This window comes from Erinaceus europaeus, chromosome 11 (genome assembly GCF_950295315.1).
Source record: "Erinaceus europaeus chromosome 11, mEriEur2.1, whole genome shotgun sequence".
NCBI classification, from domain to species: Eukaryota; Metazoa; Chordata; class Mammalia; order Eulipotyphla; family Erinaceidae; genus Erinaceus; species Erinaceus europaeus.
In genome coordinates this window covers 66,473,323-66,485,097 of record NC_080172.1, presented here as the reverse complement: position 1 = coordinate 66,485,097, position 11,775 = coordinate 66,473,323, and the positions used below count along the sequence as shown (strand labels likewise).

Sequence of the window (11,775 nt, the reverse complement as noted above, 5' to 3'; positions counted from 1 at the left end):
GCGCCGAGACGTCTCCTCCCTCCGCCCCTAACCCGCGGGCCGCGCGCCCGCCCCTCCCTCCGCGGCCGCCGGATTCCCGCCCTGCGTGCTCCCCGCTCCCCCAGCCGCCCGCCGGGCCCCGCCCCCACACCCCCTCGCCTCGGGGTCACCCGGGCGCCCTGGATTTGCCCCCAGGTCCGTGTCTCCCCAGCTCGGTGTCTCCGCAGCACCCTCTTCCAGCCTGGGCGACCTTCTGGGAATCCAGTCGCCCGCCTCTGGGCTCACCAGGCCTCGGGTCGGCGCCCCCGCCCAGATGGAGGGTGGATTTCTCCATGAGTCCTGGGCCACACCACCTGTTACCCCCCCCACCCCACCACCACATACAGCTCACCACCAATGGAATGCCTGCCCTCCTGGGCCTGTGGGGCTGCAGCAAATACGGACTGGGAAGGCGCTCTGAGCCCAGAGTTCTGTCCAGGTGGGGCCTGGTAGTGCAGGTGGGCATCCTGAGGAAGAAGCAAGTCAGATGTAAGCATCCAGAGCCCACTCGAGGGTGGAAACACGCCAGACCCAGAGGGCTCTAAAAGATTGAACTCCTGCTTGCTTGGGTGAAAAGCTCAACGGAATTAATGGGTGCCCAAGAGTTTTGCACCGGCTATCAGAAGAAAAATGAAACAGAGAGCAAGGTTCCTTTCCCTCCCTTCCTTCCTTCCTCCCTTTCTTTTTTTTTTTTTTCTGTCTTTCTTTGTTTCTTTCTTTACATTTTTCTTTGTTTTTCAGTTCTTTTTTAAAAAAATTTAGTTTATTTATAAAAAGGAAATATTGACAAAACCATATAGGATAAGAGGGGTACAACTCCCAAAACATAGATACAGACCGGGTCCCATGAGATAGAGCATATGTTCACATGTATCCATAAGTTAGGGCAAAATATAATATATACAATAGTCTGCAGTGAGTCAGTACAAAGTTCACAATGAAATAGTGTCTACTTAGACTTAGATACCCTCCTTACCTATTTCCTATTATACTTCCCTCACTCACTCCCAAGCTAACCTTTTCAAAGCAAGGACTGCAAAAGTTGTATAAGGGCAAGAGACTGGCATACTTTTAACGATGACTCTTTAGTAACTATCAGGCCACCCCATCAGCTGGGACCCTAGTCAGGGAGTCCTGAGATTCCCAGACAGACATGATGGGCCTAGACCTTGAATAAATCCCTCTCTCCATTGTTACCAGCCATCTCTATCAGGAACAACACAATAGACTCCTTTGTGGACCCCCCCCCCCCCATACAACCTTGCTTTCAACTTGGATCAACAATGGTAGAGAATGTTCTATCCTCAAAGGTAGGATGGACAACACACTCTATGCTACACCTGAGGAAGATGGGTTGATATTGGGGCAGTTTGGAACGTACCTACTCTTGACCACAGACTGTGAGCTCAGATATACAGGGATGCAGAGGTCACATAGGCTCCTAAGCTGAATATGGGCTCCAGATCACATCAAATTGATGGGGTTTACAGTCAACAATATTTATATGCCTTTCCCATATTTGGGAGCTACTCTCTTCCCTTTCTCCCTTTCTTCCTGCATCCCTCCTCCCTTCTTTCATTCCTACCTTTCTTTCTCCCTTTTGAAAAACATTTTTTATTTTTATTATGGATTTAATATTGGTTTACAAAATTATGAAATAACAGGGTATAATTCCACACCCTTCCCACCACCAGAATTCTGTGATCCCATTCCTTCCATTGGAAACTGCAGTAGTTTTCCCAAGGTCACAAATATGAGTTGACTATTTCTATAAATATCTACATTTGTATATATTTGCCCCCCCCCCTTTTTCTTATGGTCCTGCCTTCTCCCTTTCTAAGTCACCTACACCTATTGCTGTTTCTGAGCATACTTCATTTTTCCTCTTCTCTCTTTGGGTCTTGATGGAATTGGAATTCAGAGCACTCTGGTCATCTTCCCCTAACATTTCTCTTCCTCTCTGGGGGTGTGGACCAGAATTCTTTTTGGGGTGCAGAAGGTGGGAGTTCTGGTTTCTGTAATTGCTTCTTTGCTGGACATGAGCATTGGTAGGTCGATTCATATACCCAGCCTATTTCTATCTTTCCCAAGAAGGGTGGAGCTCTGTAGAGGTGAGGTTCCAGGATTCATTGGTGAGGTCCTGTCTGCCCAGGAAATTCAGGATGGAATCTTAATGGCACCAGCAACTTGGTGGCTGGAAGGCAGTAAGATAGAAAGCAAGACAAAACAATAAACAATAAACAAGAGCCGAAAAAAAAAAAAAAGGAATATAGAAGATGAGAGTAGGGACAGAGACCAAGTTTTCATAGTGATTAGTTCACATTAACTTTCCCAGCCAATATTTCAGTCATGGGGAAAAATTGATGACCAAGTTTCTGGTTAGGATTTGCAAGAGGAGGATAATGTCTTCAGGACAGTAAAATATCCTGTCCTTGGGAAATTAAGAGGGAAAAATAAAAGGAAATTCACATCTGTGGAGGAAAGGACAGGAGGGGGGTCTTAGACCTTCTACTGAATGTTCACAGCTGACCTCTTGGTGGGGAATTTGCCACACCCTAGATGTTAAACTGGGAGAAAATTCAGTCTACAAATTATCTATTTGTTTCTTGATTTGGGCCTGAGGATAGTTTCCATTTATCTCTTTTGAAGATAAACTGTTCACCATGTTGTGATAACTTTGAACACAGCTTCTGTTTCTAGACATTTTCATCAACTGCAATGGAGAGTCAACCCTGGGCTTAAGAATGTGTTTCCAATCATGTTGTACAAGTCATTTACAAAAAATGAAAAACAAACAAAACCAATCCATCCCCACCATACCTGAACTGATAATTAGAGTGAGAATGATTTGTGGTCACTGCTTCCACCACCACTTCTAACCAAGAGTTTATTCTAAGACAGAAACTAAGTCTTTATCTGATTTATATTTTTAGAAGCTCAGAGTAACTGATACATAGCAGGAATTCAGTATATATTGAGTTCCCCAACAATTGAGTCTTTGCATTTCTATCTCCTTTGTGAGATCAACAAGCTTTTTTGAACTGAGGACCTTGCTGGGATAAGGAGGTAGGATGAGAGAGCATTTCACTCCATTATGCCATAGGCTTTTCACCTCTGCCTCTTCTAGATACAACAAGCACCCATGTTTTCATTTATTTATTCAATAAATAAATACATAAAATGTATTTTATGAGACAGATCAATAGAGAAGGGGAAAAAAGAGTGGGTGAGAGGAAGAGAGACATCTGCAGTACTGCTTTACCACTTGTGAAACTTTCTCTCTGTAGGTTAACTTGGGTCCTTGCACGTTGTAATATATGTATGCTCCACCAGATGTGTCACCACCTGATCTCAGCATTATTCTTTTCTCTTACACTTCATCCCTAGGACAGTGCTTGGCACAGCAGGCTGTGCTGTATGTTGCAAGATGTTAAAAGAGGGCAGTCATATAAAACAATCTCTCACAAAACTCTAGAATACTGTTTTTGAACTGGTATTAGGGCAGCAGTATAATCAATCATTCATATACTTGAATCTAAGAATAAGACAGACAGCTTGCTGCAAGGATGGTTTGTAGAAAGGCAAAGGCCCTATTTTTAAAGACCAAATGTTTCATGCACTTCTATATCTGACTTGGAATGTGATTTATTGCTCCATTTGCAGGAATTAGTACTGAGATTAATATTAATCAATGACATGGAAGGCCAAAGCAGAAGATGGTTTTGTGATGGATGGTCAGAAGCTTTGCTTTGCTGTGAAGTGTCTCTTCTTCAAAAATGACTATTTCCATTTCTCTCATGCTTTGGCCCTATCTGGGAGACAGATCAGATCTTTTTAGCAAGCCCTTACTTTACAGGTAAGGCTAAAGACATTTATCAATTTGTTTAAGTGCTCATAGCTAGTTAGTGGTAGAGCTAGGCCTAAAATGTTGGATGATTTCCAAATCTAATGCCTGCCTTCTTGTCTCATACTGTGAAACTCTTATGTTGATCACGGTGAGTGCTTAATAAACACTAGATTTCTATCAGCAGTCTATTTGCTTCTGATTGCTGACTAGTTCACTTCAATTCATATTTATTTTAACTGAAAACCGCCTTCTGACAGCCAGCCTTTTGTTTATAAGGAATGAGTTGGTGGGTGAATTCCAGCCCTGTTGGACAGCAGAACCCATCACAACAAATCAGTGTCAAAAGTGGCACTTCAGGAGGAACACACACCACTTATTTAGTACCCCCAGTGGAGTGGTTTAAAGTGGTTTGAGAATGTCTTATTAATTCTCATGACTTCCCGGGGTGGGTAATAATATTATTATTACAATGTTTAAGAAAAGAATTGCAGCCAAGCCAACAGTTTCTCTGAGCACATACAGAATTTCTTTATATTTCAGTCATCAGTATGAGAGCTGAAATAAAATCATCAGATTTGTAGACACCAAGGCTCAATCTTAATATCTGAGATTTCTGTCTTGATTTTACTGATCACAACAACAATGGACATAGCTGTTCATCATTTTCTAGATGGTTAGTAGCCTCTTGGATTAGCCCCAAAGTTTTTGAGACTGAGACAAGGCAGACCTAGATATTACTGTTAATTGTAATTGTAGGTAAATGAGTGGACAATGAACAATCATGTGCAAAGGAACTGGTTTTAGTTATTGTGGGAATATGAAATTTGAATATAGGCCTTATCTTCAATAGATTTTCATGGATTGGGAAGATTAACTAGAAACTCATGAAAATCTCCACAGCAGTATTAGTTAACAATACAAGACAATGTGGTACCCACATGCACAAACTACTATGTGATTTTGGTCTGTTTTAGCCAAACTGGCTGTCTTGCACTCGCTTGCGACCCCCCTAAAAAAAAAAACATTTTCCCTCTAGGTTTTCAAATGCCCTCCTCCATCACTTTCATATGACTCTGTTTAGAATGCCACTCCTGGGGTCAGGTAGGTAGTACACTCCGTAGAGTTCACATATTATCATTGCAAGGACCTAGGTTCAAGATCCTAACTTTCACCTTTAGGAAGGAAATTTCAAGAGTGGTAAAGCAGTACTATAGGTGCTTCTATTTCTACTTCTCTCTTTCTCTCTTTTACCCTTTCTTCTTTCTTCTTCTCCTAGTGTTTGCCACCCTTTCTTCTCAATTTCTGTCTCAATAAAAATTTTTAAAAAAACAACAACAATAGTAATAATAACAGTAACAGAATGTCACTTCTTCAGAGTTGCCTTTCCTGATGACAACTGACTGATTTCAAAGCATTCTATACTTGGTAATTTTCTAGTTTACTGTCTATTTTATTTTCCTTATTGTGTTGATTTACTTGAAATTGGTTCCTTGCTTACTGCTTCCTGGATTAAAACAAAAATTCTTCAATAGTAGGAGTGCCAACTTTTTCACTTCTGTAGCCTCTGAATATAGAATAATCTCTGACACATAATAGACACTTAATCAATGCATGTTGGTTGGAGAGAAGAGAAAATAAAGAGGGAAGACACAGGGAGTAAAAAGGTGCTATGAATGTGCTGGTTTTGCTGGTGTAAAAGGTTTATTTTGGAGAGATGACTGTAATTTTCCTCTTCCATATCATAGAACAAGTTCAGCTGTGCAGATGTGTGAGGACTTTTAAGTGCTACTTTTACCCTTTACTTCTATTGTCTCTTCTCCATACCATTTCGGGTGGGTTTATCCTGCACTCCAGAAATATATTCTCAACTGCTCTCGTGGATAGTCTTCCTGCAGATAACTCAAGCTTAATATTTATAGCACTGGACTCATTATCTTCCCCTCCAAACTTGCATCTCTTCCTGTTTTTCTTATTTTATGCTAGAACACAAAGTCACCACAGGTCCTTCTTCTGCCTTTATCCTTATATCTATTCAATTATTAGGTAATTCTTTTCCCCTTCATATTCCCTCTCAGTTCTGCCCTCACCTTTCTAAACTCACTACCACTGCCCCAGTTTAGGTTGCCATGGCCATTTCATAATAGGTTCCCTGCTCTCAGTCTCTCTTTTATGTACTTCATTCTCCAGGAAGTAGCCAGGTTATTTTTGTAAAACACAGATTTAATCACATGGCTTTCTTATGCTACCATGATGGTTGAATCCTGGCTCTGACCCATACTTCTGGCAATATCCTCTGTAGGTCTAAAACATGCCAACCACTTAATAGCCAAGCTTTTACTTATGCTAGCTGCTCTTGCTCTAGCTCACTGGACACACCTTTTACCCTTTTCCTGCTGGTGAATTCAGTCATCAAGGGTTAGCTTGGAGGTGACCTGCCCAGAATGATTACCACCTTGAATTAAAATCAGTAATCTTGACTTTAAATGAATTCACAATCCTTTCTCCTCATAGGATTTTTTTGTTCAAAGCTCCATTGAAGGTCTTTACCATACCAGGTCTGGTTTGTGTGATATGCTCCATCCATCTACAAGAATATGCACTCCATCTTACTAATAGCTAGCATATCGAGCAGTAAATACATAGTACTAAGCCAATAGTATACTAAATACTTTATATACACCAATCTTTAAACCACAATGCTATTCCTATACTGTTTATCCTGTGGACAGACTGAGTGCAGGGTGGTGAGGTCACTGCAGTACCACACTGCTAAGAGACAGTAGAACCAGGACTTAAAGCGAGTAGTACCAATTTGCAAACCACCTCTATGGGGAATAGAGGGTTTGTCTCATTCCCTTGTATTTCCAGTCTCTGTGTGTGTGCTGATAAATGGTACATGATTTTCAAATAATGTAATAAATACATTTACAAAAATGAGTATATTTTCTCTAAAGATAACTGATAGACTACAACGCCTAAGTCCTAGTCCTTAATGCAAAGCTTAAATATGGGCTTTCCTGAATTAGCACCATTTTCTAAGAAGAAAGAATGATGCTAGATATGGAGATGATGACTTTCAGTGCTGTTGTGTTCCATAGAATGACCCAGCAGTCTACAGCCTCACATGGCACAGTGATAATTCAGAAAAAAAAAGTTCTATTCAGGGAAGATTGGGATTCTGTCAGCAGCCATGTCAAACAAAGAACTAAAAGTACTATGTTTAAGCAAGCCTGATGCTTCTTATTGAGCCTGTATATATAAGAGAGAACAACTAGATACTGAGACACGTGCATGGCCTTTTCTGGTAGTGGTTAATTTATTGGAAAAGCAGGCACAGTCACACCTCTAATCATAGGCACGATGTGCAATTAATGATGAAATAAGCAGTAAAGAGCCATGGTATGTACCAATTATTTGTTTGCAGATGGGACTCTTAACATTTGTGGAAACAATTGAGTGACTGTAGAACACTACTAAACAAAACAGCTTACTTTTCCAAGATGTATATTGCAAATAATACTTCCACCATGACTTTCTTCAAAGTGGGTCTGACCAGAAATATTTGAAGATATATAGAACATTCCTTTTGTTTGCCTTCTCATGTTCCTTGTATGAGGTGCTCTACTGTGAGGCTAGAGGTGGGCCACAATAAAATAAATTTCAAAAACTAAACAGAACTATTTTAGTCATATGGTTAGTGGATATTTATGTGAACTGTTGAAATTAATTTGGCATGTAATTGTAAAGCTCTGATAGATATTTAAGGGCATCTGTTGAAGTACGATAAGATCAAATTTTAATTGTGTAAATTTTAATTATGATTTTTTGTATAGACATTCAAGAAAATGTAAAATGAAGAAAATGATATCTAAGACAAATATTATGAGAGGTCAATGAAATGGTCTATATCAATGCGCTCAGTTTTCCATTCTGTACAAGTAGGTGCTTAATTGTTTATTTACTTACATATCTGTACAACAATAAATACATAATGAGGATTTTCATATTCCTGATTGTAACAGTTCACATGTAATGCAGGTCTTTATCTCCCAGGATAGATCTTCTACTCTGGTTTTAATTAGCATATGGTCCAACAAAACCAAAGAAATAGCATAATGTTTATTCAAAAGACTTTCATGCCTCATTCTTTGAGGTCCCAGGTTCAGTCTCAGCACACCACTGTAAGCTAGAGCTGAGCAGTGTTCTGGTATATAAAAAAAGATTGGTTAAAGAGAGAGAGAGGTGGGGGAGATAATCTACATTTAGCAGGTCTTATAAAATTAGTTGGAGGATAAAGGAAAACCTTTAGAATTAGAACTCTTTCCTATGGAGAGCTGTCTGGAGAATTCTCAGAAGGCTAGAAAAGGCTCTACCCTATGACCTGGAATTCTTCTCTTGGGGATATATGCTAAGGAATTAAACACACTCATACACAAAGATATGTCTATATGTTCGTAGCAATGCAATTTACAGTAGTCAAAACCTGGAAGCAACCTAATGTCCAACAACATATGTATGACTAAGAAAGTTATGATATGTATATGTACATGTATCAGCTGTTAAGAAGGATGAATTTACCTTCTTCACCTCAACTTGGATGGAGTTTGAAGGAATCATGTTAAGTGAGATGAGCTAGAAAGAGAAGGATGATTATGGGATCATCTCACCTGTGGAAAGAAGTTGACAACTAAGAAACACAGAGTAGAACTTGGACTGGGTCTGGTGTATTGCACCAAAATAAAGAACTCTGGGGGAATGGAGGCTTTCAGGTCCTATTGCATGATGGTGGAGGAGAACGTTGGCTGGGGTTGAAAGTGTTTTGTAGAAAACTGAGAAATTTTACACAGGTATCAAAAACTGCATTTACTGAAAACCGTTAGTCCTCCCAATAAAAAAAGAAAAGAAAACCATTAGAACTCTGGGGCTAGATAGTGGTTCACCTGGTTAAGTGCACATGTTCAAGGACCTGAGTTCAGGTTCTGCTTTCCCCACTTACATGGGGAAAGCTTTATGAACAGTAGTGTTGCAGATGTTTTTATATCTCTCTTCCCCTCTCAGTTTCTCTTTGTTCTATCTAAAAAAGTAAATACACAAAGTTTTTTTAAAATAACATTAAACTTAAAAAAATTTCTTTATTGGGGAATTAATGTTTTACATTCATATAATAGTTTGTACATGCATAACATTTCTCAGTTTTCCATATAAAAATACAACCCACACTAAGTCCTCTGTCATCCTTCTTGGACCTGTATTCTCCCCCCCTCCATCCCAGAGTCTTTTACTTTGGTGCAATACACCAATTCCAGTTTAGGTTCTACTTGTGTTTTCTCTTCTGATCTTGTGTTTTTCAACTTCTGAGAGTGAAATCATCCCATATTCATCCTTCTGTTTCTGACTTATTTCACTTAACATGAATTTTTCAAGGTCCATCCAAGATCAGCTGAAAATGGTTTTTTTTAATAGCTGAGTAGTATTCCATTGTGTATATATACCACAACTTGCTCTGTCACTCATCTGGTGTTGGACACCTGGCTTGCTTCCAGGTTTTGGCTATTACAGTTTGTGCTGATATGAACATGAGTACACACAAATATTTTTGAATGTGTGTATTGGGTTCCTTAGGATATATGCCCAGGAGAGGAATTGCAGGATCATAGTGTATGCCCATTTTTAGCCTTCTGACAGTTCTCCAGACTGTTCTCTACAGAGACTGGACCAATTTACATTCCCACCAGCAGTGCAGGAGGGTTCCTTTGACCCCACACCCTCTCCGGCATTTGCTGCTGTTACCTTTTCTGATGTATGATATTCTCACAAGAGTGAAGTGTCATCTCATTGTTGTCTTTATTTGCATTTCTCTGACAAATATTTGGAGCATTTTTTCATGTGTTTCTCAGCCGTTAGGACCTCTTCTATGGTGAATATTCTGTCCATGTCCTCCCCCCATTTTAGGATGGGGGTTATTTGTTTACTTATTGTTGAGTTTGGCAAGCTCTTCATATATTCTGGTTTTTAGCCTCTTGTCTGATGTATGGCATGTAAAGATCTTCTCCCATTCTGTGAGGAGTCTCTTGGTTTGGGTAGTGGTTTCTTTTGCTGTGAAGAAGCTTTTTAATTTGATGTAGTCCCATAGGTTTATGCTTGCCTTAGTCTTCTTTGTAATTGAATTGGTTTCATTGAATATGTCTTTAAAATTTATGCGGAAAAAAGTTCTGCCAATATTTCCCTCTAAGTATCTGATAGTTTCTGGTCTAACATCCAAGTCCTTGATCCACTTGGAATTTACTTTTGTATTTGGTGAAATATAGTGGTTCAGTTTCATTCTTCTGCATGTTTCAACCCAGTTTTTCCAACACCATTTGTTGAAGAGGCTCTGCTTTCCCCATTTAATAGTCTGAGCCCCTTTGTCAAAGATTAGATGTCCATAGGTGTGGGGGCTTACTTCTGGGCTCTCAGTTCTATTCCACTGGTCAGTCTGTCTATTCATGTTCCATTACCAAGCAGTTTGGATGAAAATAGCCCTAGAATACAATTTGAGATCTGGGAGTGTGATGCCTCCAGGTCTGTTCTTTCTTCTCAAGATTGTTTTTGGCAAATCTTGGTCTTTTCTGGTTCCAGATAAACATTTGTAGCATTGTTCTAGTCTTCTAAAAAATGTGGTTGGGATCTTGATGGGGATATCATTAAATTTGTATATGGCTCTGGGTAGTATTTTCACTTTGATGATGTTAATTCTTCCAACCCATGAACATGGAATATCTTTCCACTTCTTTGTGTCTTTTTCAATTTCCTTGAGTAGTGACTCATAATTTTCAGTATATAAGTCTTCCACTTCTCTGGTTAGGTTTATTCCTAGATATTTATTGTTTTTGTTGCTATAGTAAAAATAAATGGTTTCTGGATTTCATCTTCTTCTAATTTAGTGTTTGCATAGAGGACTGCCACTGACTTTTGCATGTTAATTTTGTAGCCTGACACCTTACTGTATTGCTTGATGATTTCCAAAAGCTTCTTGCTGGATTCCTTAGGTTTTTCTATGTATACTATCATGTTATCTGCAAATAGGAAGAGTTTGACTTTTCTTTTCCAATCTGTATCTCTTTAATTCCTTGCTCCTGCCTGATTGCTATGCCAAGAACTTCCAACACTATGTTGAACAGTAACAGTGATAGTGGGCAGCCCTGTCTAGTACCTGATGTGAGGGGAAATGGTTTCAATTTTTCACCATTGAGTATGATGTTGGCTGTAGGTTTGCTATATATAGACTCCACTATCTTCAGGAATTTTCCATCTATTCCCATTTTTGTAGTGTTTTGATCATAAAGGGATGTTGTATTTTGTCAAAGGCTTTCTCTGCATCTATTGATATGACCATGTGGTTTTTGGTCTTGCTTTTGTTGATTGATTTATGTATATTAAACCAACCTTGAGTGCCTGGGATAAACCCCACTTGGTCATGATTAACAATCTTTTTAATAGACTGCTGTATCCAGTTAGCTAGAATTTTGTTCAACACTTTAGCATCTATGTTCATCAGAAATATTGGTCTATAGTTTTCTTTTTTGGTTGTGTCTCTGTTTACTTTTGGTGTCAAAGTGATGTTGGCTTCATAGAAGCTGGAAGGGAATATTCCAGTGTCTTCAATCTTCTAGAAGACTTTTAAAAGTAGAGGTATTAGTTCTTCTTTGAAGGTTTTGTAGAATTCATTTGTAAAACCATCTGGTCCAGGACTTTTATTTTTGGGAAGGTTTTTGATAATTGTTTCAATTTCATTAGCTGTGATGGGCCTATTCATGTTATCCACTTCCTCTTTACTTAATTTTGGAAGTTGGTAGGTATCTAGGAAATTGTCCATTTCTTCCAGGTTCCCTAGCTTGGTGGCATATAGTTGTTTGTATTAGCCTCACATG

General features: G+C 39.3%; 1 long non-coding RNA gene across 1 annotated transcript in view; it reads right to left on the bottom strand.

The window, feature by feature from the left end:
- Positions 1-11,775, bottom strand: part of LOC132541390 (uncharacterized) — a 153,733-nt gene that overhangs the window by 103,335 nt on the left and 38,623 nt on the right. The window lies entirely within an intron of this gene.